Here is a 16,695-nt window from a genome sequence, read left to right on the forward strand (position 1 = left end):
GCTGGACCTAGAGTCAGGAAAACCCAAATTTGGATCCAATCTCAGGCACTTACTAACTGTATGACCATGGTCAAGACATTTAACCTCTGTCTGCCTTAGTTTTTTTCAACTATAAGATGGGGATAGTAATTTCACCTATCTCCTAGGGTTTTTATGAATGTCAGTTGAGATATTTGTAAAGCACTTAGCATAGTCCCTGGTACATAGTAAGTACATGATATGTGCTTCTTTCCTCCTTCTCTTTTTTCCTCCACCCTTCCTTTCTTCATGCTCTTCTGAAAAAGGGATACTTGCCCTCTCCCTCAAGGGATTCCCACTGCTCTGAATCCACTCACATGGACTGGGTTCAATCCTAGGGACCCTGGTTCTGAAAGAGAGGACGTTTGGCTCTTTTATCCCCCTTCACACTGATTCTTTTTACACCCTTATCCAGGGGTATGCTAGTAAATATTTAACAATTGCCTCCCTGAAAAAAAAAATGCTTTCACGTTTCATCTATAATACTTTGTTAAGTCTAGAAATCAACAAAACAGTAGATCAGTTCCTGATATGTAGAGTCTGATCATTTCGGAGGTATAAATGTTTACGCTGAATATTTAACAATTGACTATCTCAAATTGGTTCAAGCAGCTACAGCATAATCCTGCCCCTGTTCCAAAACCCAGAGAAAATTATGTAAAGTTTAGATTTGGCACATGTCTAGGGTCTTCCCAAAAGCCTTGAATAGAAAAGCATTCAGTGTACAAAGTACAAAGGACAGCTATTATTTCCTGTACAGAAAAGAAATGCTTAAATCACAGAAGACTGACAAGCTTGCATGGATCAGAACAAACAAAAAAATAACATAATTACCGTTACACTCTTCAAGAAAAATTATATTTAAAACATCAAATTATAAATATTGGGAGGGGGAAGTTGGGGGTGGCAGTGACTTTACTTCTGTTCTGCCCTGTCCAACAACTTGCTTAATGTCCATGTCTTCTGATATTTCAGGCTGTGGCTTAGGCTCTTTTTCCTCTTGGTTCCTGTTGGTGGTCATCTTCTGCTTCAAGAAAGAAACTGTAGTAGAGGTAGGGACCACCTCCTATAACGTAGTTGGCACAAACTGAAGAAATCAGTAACACCTGAACTATCAAACTATCAAAGGTTGCCTTTGAGGCTGGAAACATCCATTCCAAGATCATTGGTGACCTATGCAGAGAAAAGAAACACAAAGCCAAAAAAAAAAAAAAAGCCCAGACTCAAGCTTACTTACATAAATTTGTAGTCTAGCAACCATGTGCCAACAGTTTGTCATTCTTGCCTGAATGGGAGAATGGTCTGAGTCCTTTCCTGCAATCCCTCCTCCAGTCCCATATGAAATCCAAAGGTAGAATCAATTGCTACACCTTCCAGAGATGGGAAATAAGAGGATGGAGTCACTCCTTTTAAAGTCTACTGAGTGAGTGGCTTTTCCTGGTTTAATGGCCCATCCTCTGTGATGCAGCTTTTTATACAGCCTTCCCCCACTCTACCAGGGGCTGCAAAGAGGGGGTGGGGGTAGAAAGGGACTACCTAGAATTGATTTTGCTGCATCATTCTAAGGCATCAAGGGCTTCAGTGATGAGTCACATGGATCTCTGAAAGTTGCTGGAAGTGCTCATTAATAAACATATTAAAATAATTTTGTACAGAAAAATATAAAAATAAAAATAGTTAAGTTATGGAGGAAAAGTACTAGCAGCTGGAAGAAATGGGAAAGAATGACTATAGAAGATAATGTTTGGTCAGTGTTTTGAGAAAGAGATTCTATGGAGCAGAGGCAAGGAGGAAATCCATTCCAGGCATAAGAGATTGGGTGTGCAAAAACATGGAGATGGAGTTCTGAGGAACAGACAGATGACTAGTTTAGCAGCATTGTAGTGTGGGAAGAGGAGTAATGTATAATGAAAATGGAAAGATAGGTTGTGGCTGGTTATGAAGGGTTTTAAAAACTAAGCAGAAGAGTTTACATTTGGAGAGACAGTGAAATTTGTTGAGTAGGAGGGCAGTATAGTCAGATCTGTATTTAAGAAAAATCACTGATCCATATATGTGTTGGATTGGACAAGACAGAGACTTAAGACAGAGAGACCAATTAGGAAGCTACTTTAAAAGTCTGGAGAAAGTTGATGAGACATGAGCTAAAATGGTGGCAGTGTACATAGAGGAGTTGTTTACAGAGATGTTTTGGAGAGGAAATGATAAGCTTTGAAAACATTATATATTTGAGGTGAGAAACTATGAGGAATCAAGGCTAATGTTAAGGTTATGGATCTGGGAACCTGGAAAAATGGCTGTGCCTTCAACAGAAATAGGGAAGTTTAGAAAAGGGGAGGATGTAGGAGAAAAGATAATGAGTTCTGATTTTTAGATATGTTAAGTTTGAGATGTCACTAAGTCTAATGAGTGTCACTGAAGTCTAATGAGTGAGTGACTTTTTCTGTGTTAGGGACCTCTTGGACGCAGCTTTTTTCCAACTATTACAAACTAGAACATCCAGTTTGTAAAATCCAGTTGGCAGTTGGTGATAAAACATTGAAGCTCATGGGAGAGAATAGAGTTGGCTAAAGCTCTGAAAGTTAACTGTATAGAGCTCATAATTAAACTCTTTGGAACTAATGATTATTGTGTCATATTGATGATAAAAGAGAAGGTTCCAGAGATTCCTGGGAAATATGAACTGATGCAGAGGGAAGTGGGCAGAACGAGGAGAGCAATGTATGCAATGATTCTTGAACCCAAGCAGGAATCCACAGTAACTCCCTGTAGTTAACCCTGATTGTGTTGGAGAGAGGGGAAAGAAAGGGAAGAGAGAAATAGAGGTTATATCAAATCTCTCCTGTCATCTGCTTGGGCTAGGGGAAGGAAGAACCTCAGGAGCTGCACTAACAGAAATGTACCTCACTGTTCCCATGTCCTTCTCATGAATATAGTTATTAGCTAGATTGTATTTTTAGAACCTGTTGCAAAATGTAATATTTATACTTGACTTATATAAACATATATGATGTTATCAACATTAATAATATGTAATCTTTTTTCCTTTTTTGCAATCATTTCTTTGTTTTGTTTTCACTTGCATTCTTTTGTGCCTGAGGATCTTGAAGAACAAAATGTTCCAGATCTATTGATATTGGAACCTTCCTGTCACATTACTTTTTCCCATCACTTTTCTCTTCACAACTATCAAGTATAATTTTTCTTTATTATTGTCTACTTAGATTCTATTAATTTTAAAATAATTTTATTGAGTTTTTAAACATTGCCTAAATTTTCCATTGTATCCTGAACCTTCACCTTCTCAGAGAGCCATTCCTTATAACGCAGAATAAAAAAGTGAAAAAATAAAATCAGGCAAAACTAATCAAAATGTTGAAAAAGTCTAAAATTATATGCAGCCTTCCCCACTCATAGTCCTCAACTTGTACAAAAGAGTGTATTTGGAGGGAAGAAGAGATTTAGGCAAGTTCCTTAAGTTTTCTCAACTTTAATATTAGAGGGCTGCCATTATCTAATATAGTTTTAGAAATGCTAACAGCAGCAGTGGACAAAAGAAAGAAATTAAAAGTGTAAAGACAGGTAAAGTGGAGATTAAAACTATCTGTGTTTTCTGCTAGCATAAGGATTTTCTGCTTGGGAAATTCCAGGAATCAGGAAAACAGCTAGTTATTAGCATTAATATGAATAAAATAATTAACAGCATCAGTAAAGTTGCAGCATTTAAAACAAACCCCAAACATCCAAAGCACTTTTATATAATTACAACAAAATCAAAGAGGTAATAAAAGGAAGGGAAAGCCCATTCCAAAGAACTACCAAATGAAAAAATAAAATAAGGGAGTCAGATTAAATGACCTCTGAGATCCCTTCTATTTATATTTAGGATCCTGTAAGTGTTCTTAAATAATAAGTTGTCTGACATGATGGAGAACTCAAGATGATATGGACACTTAATGAACCAGTGATGGCAAATGGGAAGCAGAAATGGTCATAAGAGAGAAATGGTCATAAGAGTCATAGGAAAATGACTGCTTAATTACAATAAAATTGACCAAAAAGTTACAACAATAATGATAACAGTTGACTATAAATATATATGTATATATATATATCTCACTTTGAGAGTTTCAAGACACTTTATATCTGTTGTCTTATTTTATCTGTATAACTGTATAAGAAGGTACTACAGGTAACATCCCCATTTTGTTGTTGAGGAAATAGACAGAGCAAGGTTGTGATTTGCCATATTCATGCAGCAACTAAGTGTATATTTAAAATTCTCTGAGCCAGCAATGTAATTTTTTTATATATTCCAGGCTAAGAGATCTTATGCCTTTATACCAAAATCACCTAAATTATTTCAGTTCTCTATCCTCTTTAGGGAGTAAAGTATGTCATCTGAGGAAACCAAACAAAATGATGGGGAAGAGAAGGTAGGGGACAATGCTGCACCAGAAGCAATTGAAGTAACTAGAAATGCTTAGTAAAGAGAAGAGGTTTAAAGGAAATATGAATCTGAAGGTTTGTCTTAGGGAAGGTGGGTTTGATAGATGTCTCACTTGTCCTCAGAAGGCAGTTCTAAGAGTGATGGGTAGAAATTGCAAAGAGAGAGTTTATCTTGATATAACAGAAAACATCCTAATAATAGAGCTGTGCCAAAGTGAAAGAGATGAGGTGAAGCCAAGATGGCAGAGTAAAGGCAGGGATGCGCCTTAGCTCTCCCCCAAATCCATTCAAATATTTTTTTTAAATGACTCTAAACAAATTCTAGAATGGCAAAACTCACAAAAAGATAGAGTAAAATAATTTTTGAGCCCAAAACAACTTAGAAGATCAGCAGGAAAGGTCTGTTGCACCAAGGTAAGAGAGAAATACAGGTTAGTGCAGGCCATGCCAATACAGACCAGGCCCAAAAACCCAGAACAGGCCTTGAGGTGACTGAATCAGTGGCAGCAGTGGTGGTTTCCAGATCTCTTAGTCCACAGATGCCAAAGACAACTTAGAAGTCAGTGGGAAAGGTCTGTCACCCCCGGGTGAGAATGCCAGCACAGACATGTCCCCAGGAAGCCAGGAGCTGCCCTTGGGAGCCACTAAATCAGCAGCAGCAGCTCCTTTCAGAACTCTCAACCCACAAATGGAAGGGGGTCAAAAAACTGGTCAGAAAGAGATTACAGGGGTCTTTTTCCTAGGACTGAAGTAGAATTCTGTTGATTTGCCTATACTCAGATTCAGGTTGCAGTCCTGGGTGGCAGTCCCAGGTGATGAGGAACACTAGCACACCAGAGCTTGTGACCACAGTGGAGTGGGTACCCCACAGTTCAAGGGCAGAAAAGAGTGCTTGTGGACACTCACAGACCAGAGCATAGGCTAGGAGAGTAGCAAATACCTCTACTTAGATCATATCACCTTGGAAGAACTGAACACTTACAGTTCCCTAGAAATGTCTCTGAAAACAGATGCACAAAACCACTGAACCTTGGGGTAGTGCTCCCTCCACCATAGAAGCAGAACCCTACTTAAACAGAGAGTTGAAAGTCAAATAATAGGCTAGTAATGTGAGCGAACAACAGAAAAAATAATTCTGACCATAGAAGATTACTATGGTGACAAGGAAGCGTGTAGTATACACTCAGAAGAAGATAACAAAATCAACTTTCCTACATCTAAAGCTCCGAGGAAAATATGAATTGGTGACAGACCATGGAAGAGCTCAAAAGGGATTTTGAAAATCAAGTAAGAGAAGTAGAGGTAAAAATGGGAAGAGAAATGAGAGTGATGCAAGAAAAACATGAAACTTGAGTCAACTGCTTGGTAAAGGAGACACACACAAAAACATACTGAAGAAAATAACACCTTAAAAAAGAGCCTAGGCCAAATGATGAAAGAGATACAAAAAGCCAACAAGGAGACTAATTCCTTAAGACACAGAATTGGTTGAATGCAAAAGGAGGTTCTAAAGCTCACAGAAGAAAATAATTCCTTAAAAATTAGAACTGAGCAAGTAGTAGCTAAAAACTTTATAAGAAATCAAGAAACAATAAAACAAAACTAAAAGAATGAAAAAAAGAAGACAATATGAAACATCTCATTGGGAAAACAAATGACCTGGGAAATAGACCCAGGAGAGATAATTTATAAATTATTGGACTACCTAAATGCTATGATCAAAAAAAAGTCTAGACATCATCTTTCAAGAAATTATTAAAGAAAACTGCCCTGATTTTCTAGAACCAGAGAGTAAAATAAAAATTGAATGAATACACCAATCACCTTCTGAAAGAGATCCCAAAAGGAAAACTCCCAGGAATCTTATAGCCAAATTCCAGAGCTCCCAGGTCAAGCAGAAAATATTGCAAGCAGCCAGAAAGAAATGTCAAGTATCAAGGAGCTACAGTCAGGATAACAAGATTTAGCAGCTTCTACATTAAAGGATCAAAGGTCTTAGAATTATATTGCAGGGGACCATGGAACTAAGATTATAACCAAGAATCACCAACTGAGCATAGTCCTTCAGAGGGAACAAATAGACATTCAATGAAATAGAAGACTTCCAAGCACTCTTGATGAAAAGACCAGAGTTGAATAGAAAATTTAACTTTTAAATACAGACTCAAGAGAAGCATAGAAAGGTAAACAAGAAAGGAAAATCATAAGGGACTTAATGAGGTTAAACTATTTACATTCCTACATGGGAAGATGATATTTGCAACTCATAAGAACTTTCTCATTATTAGGGCACATAGAAGGAGTGTATACATAGATAGAGGACACAGGTATAAGTTGAATATGAAGGGATGATATCTAAAAAAAAATTAATTTAAGGGATGAGAGGAGGATGTACTGGACAAAAGGAAAAGAGAGAGATAGAATGGAGTAAATTCACATAAAAGAGGCAAGGAAAAGCATGTACAGTGGAGGGAAAGAGAGGGCAAGTGAGGGGAAGTGAGTGACCCTTATTCTCATTGGCTCAAAGAGGAAATAGCATACACACTCAGTTGGGTATAAAAATATATACAGGAAAGTAGGGGGAGAAGGAGATGAGAGAGGGGGGCAGGGATGATAGGAAGGAGGGCAGATTGGGGACATTGGCAGTAGTCAGGAGCAAAACACTTTTGAGGGGGAACAAGTTGAAAGGCAAGAGAGAATAGAATAAATGGGGGGAGGTGGGAATAGGATGGAGAGAAATACCATTGACAATAGTAACTGAAAAATTTTGAAGCAAATTTCTCTCATAAAGACTTCTTTTCTCAAACATATGGAGAACTGAGTCAACTTTACAAAAATAAGAGCCATTCCCCAGTTGATAAATGATCGAAAAATAAGAACAGTTTTCAGATGAAGTAATCAATGATATCTATAGCCATATGAAAAAATGCTTTAGCTCACTATTGATTGGAGAAATGTAAATTAAAACAATTCTGAAGTACTACCTCAGACCTATTAGGTTGGCTAATAGGGCAAAAAAGGAAAATGACAAATGTTGAAGGGAATTTTGAGAAAATGGGGCATTAATGTACTGTTGGTGGAGTTCTGAACTGATTCAACCATTCTGTAGAGCAATTTGGAACTGTGTCCAAAGGGCTATAAGACCATGCATACCCTTTGACCTAGCAATACCACTACTAAGCCTGTACCCTTAAGAAATTTTAAAAAAAAAGAAAAGGAAAAGAATGTATGTGTGTGTATACAAAAATATTTATAGCACCTCTGTTCTGGGGGGAAAGAATTAGAAATTGAGGGGATGCCCATAAATTGGGGAATGGTTGAACAAGTTGTGGTATGTGATTGTGGTGGAATAATGTTGTGCTATGGGAAGTGATGAGCAGAATGCACTTTGAAAAGTCAAGAGAGATTTGCATGAGCTGATGCAAAGTGAAATGTACTGTGTACAAAGTAACAATGGCTTATGATAAAAAATGCTGTCCCTCTGCAGAGAAAGAACTGATGCTATCTGAATACAGAATGAAGCATACTTTTTTTTGGCTTTATTTTTTTTGAGAGGTAGCTTTTGGTTTATTTGTTTGTTTTTTGGCCTGTGTTTTCTTTCACAACATGACTATTATGGAAAAAATAAATAAATAAAATTCTTTTTTGAAAAGTAAAAAAAACAGAAAGTGAAAGAGACTAATTTAGGAGATCATCCATAATTGAAAGCACTTCCATTTATGGATATGGGCTTACAAGGCTTGAGTTATAGAGTCTTATATTTCCTACCGGACACTACTGCATATGAAGACTTCCCGTGGCAGAATGAGATGAGAACAATTTGTTCCAATGACCATGAAGGAAGCAGGTGCCAAGGTCACCCACTGCATCCTGGACCATTGTCAGTTGTCCTGACTTTTATGATGCTACTGGACTTAGATGACTCTGGAAGAGAGAGTGAGACTGACAACTTTGTGCAGCTCTGTGTCACTTAAATCCAATTCACATGAAAATCAAGTCATTTGTTGATCCTGTTCAAAAATGAAAGATGAACAATTGCTTAGATAACAGAGGTTTAGCCAAGCTAAATTCTCCATCAAATAAAGAAATATGCATTCTGCCCAAATATTATGTAATAGCAAGAAATTCGAAAATAGTTCAAAAGAACAAAAACTGTTAGCAGAAGATATTGGAAATTAAATTGACCCAAAAGTCAATCATCAATGCAAAATTTAAAAAGCAAAACAGGATACAGAATATAGAAGGCACAATACATCTTCTCCCCAAAGTGCAAGGCTTATCAAAGAGAGAAAAAAATTCAGAAGTGTGTGGAAGAGGATGTGGAAGGATTTTTTAAAATGCACTAGTTCAAAAAAGAAAAAAAGAACACACTAATTCAATACAAACATAAGTGACTGACTGAAGATATGTAGGGATAAATTTTAATAATCATAAATCTCCCCCAAAAAATGACAAATTTTCAAAAAAGCACCAAAACTGAATCTCATTCTACAGGACATATTACAGGATAACTCTGCAAACTTTTGAATACAAGTAAATCTCAATGTATAATTTTAATCAAAATTAAATTTATCCTCAGAATTCCCCTATTTAAACAAAAAGATACTTAACATTCCTAGATATATCGTGATCGAATTTCAATAACAACAAATCTTGCTAACAATCAGAAGAAAAACTTTCAATTATCATATGAAAGAACATCAATTTGAATAATCCAAGTTTACTCTTAATTCAGTAGCAACTGGAAGAAGAAATTAAATATGATATTCCAAAAAGCAATGAAACATGTTGCAGCCCCTAAAATCCTAGAAATCTGATCATAATTATTAATGATAAATTTTCAATAATATAATTGGGGGAGATATTAATTCATCCATAACATATTTCACCATGGAATTTTTGTTTACACCTTTTGCTAGTTCCTCTCCAGAAGGTCTGATGATTATTGACATTGTCAGGATACCAGTGAAGAATGCCAGCTCTATCCATAGGTTATCCTTTGTTCTTTTTGTGATGGATCAACCTCTTTTTATAGTCACATATCTCTCTAATTCTATTCTTATGCTTTTTCTGTAAACCTGCATTAGTAATGTAGAAGAACACAATAAAGGAAAAAACTAAATAGAAAATAGGTAATGACTAAACTGTGATACATACTGAAGCATTAATTGATGAGACTGGATTCAGATAAGATTAGCTATGGGTGGCTTCATAGATACACGAGTTTTTAAGTGAAGTTTTGGATCATTTCACAATTCGTGACAATTTTAATATACCACACTATTTACTAAAAATTTACTAAAAATTACTAAAAAAGAAAATCAATTCCATGTTGACATGTCGACAGAACTATGAGGAAATGGGCACTCCATTACGTTCTTTGTGGGATAATAGACTAGTTCAAAATTTTTGGACATTGACCTGATAATATTTAATGAGTCACAAAATTACTCAGACCTTTTGACCCACTGATTTCATGGGGGATTTTTATGGGATCTTGTACAGAAATAGTTTAGCTTTACTTATAATAGCTAAATACAAATATAATTACAACTAGAAATAACCTACCTATATGTCCAACAAGTGGAAAACAACTGAATGAAGTACAGCAGATTAATGTAATAGAATATTTTAACACCTTACAAATATAAATATCAAAACAAGGAAACATGGAAAAACTTTAGGAAGTCATACAATGCAAAAGTAACAGAATCAAAACAGATATTCACTTATTACTACTATATAATGGAAACAAAACATTATCAAAGTTTGAAAATAGTACCTAGTACTCAGCCAAACTTGAAAGAGGACACAGAGCAAATTTTTTTGTTTGTTCTTTGATTTTATCATGAAAAGATAATTTTATGATTTTATCATAAAATGAAAAAGAATTTATTAAATGCCTACTATATGGCAAGCACTAGGGAGAACAACTAGTAGCTGAGTATGACAGTGGTTAGAATAATTTAATGTCAGGTAGTTGTTTCACTCCTTTCAACTGTGTCTGACTCTTTGTGACCCTATTTGGGATTTTCTTGACAGAGATACTGGAATGGTTTACCATTTCCTTCTCCAACTCCTTTTACAGATGAAGAAACTAGGGCAAACAGGGTTAAGTGACTTGCCCAGGGTGTAATGCCAATGCAATACCGATAGCAGTCACTACGAATATGCATGTATATTTCCAGGGTAAATTCGCAGAATATAATAAACTCGATTCCTCAAAGGCAAAACCAAAGTATTTCTTTGGAACATCATTAGAATACTAGAAGGTAAGATTTAACAGGGTACTTATCACTAATCAAGTGAGCACCAACAGCCGTTAAGCCTCCCCACACAAACAAGTTCCCCTAGACAAATTCCCCCCTCCACCCACTCACAGCTTGCTTCTCTGTGGTCTGCCTGTTCTCACTCTCTGCTTGTGCTCTCTTTCTCTCTCTCCTCCTTGGGCAAACTCTTCCCAGTCTGAGCTCCATTTGACCCAGGCTCTATGTAACCACAGGCTCCATGTGATCACAGGTTTCATGTGTTACACCTATTAATGGGCAGGGAAGATCTTCCTATTCTACTAGCATTGCACAGGGTCACAGAGCTAAAGAGTGTCTATGGCTGAATTTGAACTCAGGTCTTCCTCACTCAAGGTCTAGCACTGAGCCACCTACCTGCCACTTAAGGTGTCTTTGGGGAAAGTCATTCAACATCAAAGCCAGACTCACTTCCAAAATCTGTGAAGCATAGAAAATAATAGTGCCTTCCACTCAGGGTTAGTGTTCGGATTGAATGAGATATTTTTAAAGCACTTTATGAACCTTAAAACACTTTATAAATGCTAACTTTTACTATTGTAACACTTGAAAATACGAAAAAAAGTGTTACAAATTTGAAGAGAGGAGGTAGAAGTATTCTAGAGTAAGGATAACAGTTTAAGATAAAGGTTAAGAGGCAGCACTAAGTCAATGAGTTCTGTGAGTGTTGTCACATATTACATATATTATCATGAAAAACTATGGAAGAATCTTATTCTTAGAAAATATTTAAGAACAGGAAAAATGATAAACTTCTGGGAATTCTTTATAGATAGTTCTGGCCAGATTCATAGAGAATCATGTCTTTGAATTCTTTCCAGCTCTATGATTCTATAAAAACAATTCAATCAATTTCCATTAAATAAACAAATCAACATTCTCAGCAATTAAGTGCTTTCAAATATCAGCTGGATTCTATCATGCTGCACAGGTTCAACAGGTTTAAAAACTGGCTTAGCAACTGTTCATTTTAGCACTGATTGTGGTAAGTTATTAAATATATAGACACGGTGAACAAGTTTATCTTGTTAATGGGACTTTCCTTTGTCAGTGAAAACATATGATAATGAAGCAGATTTTGGCGAAAGAGAAATTATTCCAATTTAAACTGATTTTCTGGGACTTTAGAATTTTATCCCATGAGGAATAGAATCTTAGAAACAGAAGGCACCTTGAAAGGATATCTCCCTCTGGGGAGTAGGGGGATGGAAGACCGGCTAGATTTATAGGTGAATGCCATCATTCAAAGAACAATTAATCTTAATATTATATAAATTCTTTGCAAAAAAATAAGACAAGAAGTAATCAATTATAAAATTTTATTCTCCCTCCAATAACAAATTTGGGGCAGAAAACATTTTTTCTAGGCATGAAGACAAAGGTCAAGAATTCCTTCATTCTACTTGGTCCATATGACTGCAATCTTTAGTTACTTGAGCCCTCTAGTGCCCATACCTCTCATTTTTGAGGGCTAATCCTTCACTCAAGGTTTTTAATTATGTTCTCAAAATATCATTGCTGTTGTTCTTGTTGTGATATGAGGATAGTTTTTCCTGATTATTTCTTGAAACATGATATCTAGGCTCTTTTTTTGATTGTGGCTTTCAGGTTGTCCAATAATTTTTAATTGTCTCTCCTTGATCTATTTTTCCAGTCAGTGTTTTGTTTTTCTTTCCCAATGAAAACTGGAAAAATTTTCTTCTACTTTTTTCTTATCCTTTTTTACTTTGTTTGATTGTTTCTTGATGTTACATGGAGTCACTGTAAAAGCAAGCACCCTGACACATCCAGGATGGCCTGCTAGCACAGATTCTTTTATCTGTTTTTCCAAAAGAAAAAGCAACTTTAATCAAGCACCTACATCATTCACTTAGCTCAGGGGCAAAAGTCAGCACCCTGAACTTCAGAGAAAGTGCCTGCATATGTGTGTCTTTCTACTCCACCATCTTGGCTCCACCCCTAAAAATCATTTTCTTTAGTGAGCTTTTTATTCTTCCTTTTCCCTTTGGCCAGTTCTGCTTTTTGAGAAATTATTTCTTCAGCATTTTTGTGCTTCTTTTAACAAGTAATCTTTTTCGGGGTCAGAGCCAAGCTGGCAGAGTAGAAAGACACACATACTGAGACTGCCCCTACGCAGCCCCTAAAACACCTGTAGAGAGGGACTCTCAACAAATTTTGGAGCAGCAGAAGTGGAGAACAGAGTGGAGGAGATTTCCAGCCCAGGGTGACCTGAAAGACCCACAGGAAATGTCAGTTGCACCAGACGTGGAGTGGAGTTCAGAGCTCAGAGCCCAGCCCAGTCTTGGCCACGCACATGGCTCATGAACAACCCTCCAGGGTGGAATCTCCAGTCACAGAATCCCCAGTTCCAGCAGCAGAGGGTCCGTAGATCCCTCAATGAACAGGCGCCAAAAGTCAGTGATGGGTTTTATTCAGCTGGCCAGGAAGGGAGAAGGGCCTTCACAGCAGGCAGGTGGCAGGAGTTCTCAGGGCAGCCCCTACAGCAGCCTGATACCATAGCTGGATCATAAAAATCCCTGGGGGCACTGAAGAGCTGAGTCTTACCTCAGCCCTGTGTAGACACCCTAAGGCAGCTGGTCTTTGTCTCGCACTGAATGAAGGCATTGCCCCCGCAGCTTGACTGAATCCCACCCCCCAGTGCTAGCTTGGCAGAACTGGAGGTCAGGTGCCTGTGGAGAGGAAACGCTGCTAAGATTCTGGGCACAAAAATCCTTCTGTGTTCCCAGACCAGTACACAGTTGATTGTGCCACCTTGGAGGAACTGAGATCTTACAGGTCTCCAGAGTATACCCTACTCTTGACAAAGGACCCAAAAGTCAAGTAACTGGTTGGGAAAATGCCTAAAAAAGGGAAAAAAAAATAAACCTATAGAAAGTTACTTTCTTGGTGAACAGATATCTCCTCCCATCCTTTCAGTTGAGGAAGAACAATGCTTACCATCAGGGAAAGACATAAAATTCAAGGCTTCTATATCCAAAATCTCCAAAATAAATATTCACTGGGCTCAGCCCATGGAAGAGCTCAAAAAGGATTTTGAAAATCAAGTTAGAAAGGTGCAGGAAAAACTGGGAAGAGAAATGAGAGAGATGCAAGAAAAGCATGAAAAGCAGGTCAACACCTTGCTAAAGGAGACCCAAAAAAATGCTGAAGAAAATAACACCTTTAAAAAATAGGCTAACTCAATTGGCAAAAGAGGTCCAAAAAGCCAATGAGGAGAAGAATGCTTTTAAAAAGCAGAATTAGCCAAATGGAAAAGGAGGTTCAAAAGTTCACTGAAGAAAATAGTTCTTTAAAAATTAGAATGGAACAGATGGAGGCTAATGACTTTATGAGCAACCAAGAAATCACAAAACAAAACCAAAAGAATGAAAAAATGGAAGATAATGTGAAATATCTCATTGGAAAAGCAATTGACCTTTAAACTAGATCCAGGAGAGACAATTTAAAAATTATGGGACTACCTGAAAGCTATGATCAAAAAAAGAGCCTAGACATCATCTTTCATGAAATTATCAAAGAAAACTACCCTGATAGTCTAGAACCAGAGGGCAAAATAAGTATTCAAGGAATCTACCAATCACCTCCTGAAAGAGATCCAAAAAGAGAAACTCCTAGGAATATTGTGGCCAAATTCCAGAGTTCCCAGGTCAAGGAGAAAATATTTCAAGCAGCTGGAAAGAAACAATTCTAGTATTGTGGAAATACAATCAGGATAACACAAGATCTAGCAGCTTCTACATTAAGGGATTGAAGAGTGTGGAATATGATATTCCAGAAGTCAAAGGAACTAGGACTAAAACCAAGAATCACCTTGCAAAAAAACTGAGCAAAACTGAGTAGAATACTTCAGGGGAAAAATGGTCTTTCAATGAAATAGAGGACTTTCAAGCATTCTTGGTGAAAAGTCCAGAGCTGAAAAGAAAATTTGACCTTCAAACATAGGAATCAAGAGGAGCATGAAAGGGCAAACAGCAAAGAGAATCATAAGGGACTTACTAAAGTTGAACTGTTTACATTCCTACATGGAAAGACAATATTTGTAACTCTTGAAACTTTTTTCAGTATCTGGGTAGTTGGTGGGATTACACACACACACACACACACACACACACACACACACACACACGCAGAGAGAGAGAGAGAGAGAGCGCACAGGGTGAATTGAGTAAGATGGGATCATATCTTAAAAAAATGAAATTAAGCTGTGAGAGAGAAATATATTAGGAGGAGAAAAGGAGAAATGGAATGGGGCAGGTTATCTCTCATAAAAGAGGCAAATAAAAGACTTTTCAGTGGAGGGAAAAAGAGGGGAGGTGAGAGCAAAAACATGAAGCTTGCTCTTATTCCATTCGACTAAAGGAAGGAATAAAATGCACACTCATTTTTGTATGAAAATCTATCTTACAATACAGGAAAGTGGGGGAGAAGGGAATCAGCAGGGTGGGGGGAATGATAGAAGGGCAGTGGGACGAGGGAGAAATTTGAAGTCAACACTCTTGGGGAGGGACAGGATCAAAAGAGAGAATAGAAGCAATGGGGGGCAGGATAGGATTGAGGGAATTATAGTTAGTCATACACAACATGACTATTTTGGAAGTCATTTGCAAAACTACACAGATATGGCCTATATTGAATTGCCTGCCTTCCCAAAGGGAATGGGTGGGCAGGGAGGGATAGGGAGAAGTTGGAACTCAAAATTTTAGGAACAACTGTTGAGTATGGTTCTTGCAACTAGGAAATAGAAACACAGATAATGGGGTATAGAAAGTTATCTTGCTGTACAGGATAAAAGAGAAGATGGGGATAAGGGAAGGGAGGGATGTTAGAAGAGAGGGCAGATTGGTGATAGGAGCAATTAGAATGCTCCACATTTTGGGGTAAGGGGAGGGAAGAAATGGGGAGAAAATTTGGAATCCAAAATTTTGTGGAAATGAATGTTGAAAAGTTAAACAAATAAATAAATTTTTAAAAAAAGTTATCTTTTCATCATTTTATTCCTTTGGTCTTATTTCTTCACCTAAATTTTCCTCTACCACTCTTATTTTTATTTTGAAGATAATACTTTATCTCTTCCAAAAATGTTATTGGACTTCAGTCCATTTCAATTTTTTTCTTTGAGGCTTTGCTTGTAGCTATTTTAACTTCAATGTTTCTTCTCAATTTGTGTCTTGATCTTCCATATCACCACAGTAGCTTTTTATGGTCAGGTTCTTTATTTGTTGTTTGCCCATTTTTCCACTCTATTTCTCAGTTTTGAACTTTATGTTTATCTTGGGCTCTGTTCCTCTCATTGTGCAGTGAGGAGGAGCACAGTCTCAAGCTTCAGGCTTTTTTGTGCTGCTGTTTTCAGAGCTAGTTCTAGGGAGTTGGAAGTTTTTGGTGCCTCCAAGGTGGTGTCATCTGCAGCCTGCACTCCAATCCTCACTCAGAAAGGACCCTTGATCCCTTAGGAATACATTCCAATATTGTTCTTCAAGTGTCTCTGCTCCCTCTTGACTGAAAGCACTCCTCTGCATCCTTGAACTATGACGCAGAAGAGGGTATAGGATACAGAATTGACAAACAGCATCTGGTCCCACATTAAGTGCTAGCCTGAGATCTCCTATAATCTCTTTCTGACCAGTCGCCAGGTCCCTTTACCATCTCTGCCTTGAGAGCTCCCAAAGCTGCTGTTGCTTCTGTTGCCACCACCTGGTCCCACCACTAGTGTTTCATCCCAGTCGACTTCAAATCAGCCTACCCCCCCCCCGCTATGTCACAGATCTCTCTCAGACCTTCTAAGTCTACTTGGGCTAGAAGAATCTCTCACTCTGACCTTTCATTGACTCTGCCACCCCAGAATTCAGTTTGAGGCATAATTTTAAAGTTGTTTGGTGGGAAATGTTGAGAGAGGTAAGATGAG

The sequence above is a fragment of the Notamacropus eugenii genome, chromosome 6 (assembly GCF_028372415.1).
Source record: "Notamacropus eugenii isolate mMacEug1 chromosome 6, mMacEug1.pri_v2, whole genome shotgun sequence".
NCBI classification, from domain to species: domain Eukaryota; kingdom Metazoa; phylum Chordata; class Mammalia; order Diprotodontia; family Macropodidae; genus Notamacropus; species Notamacropus eugenii.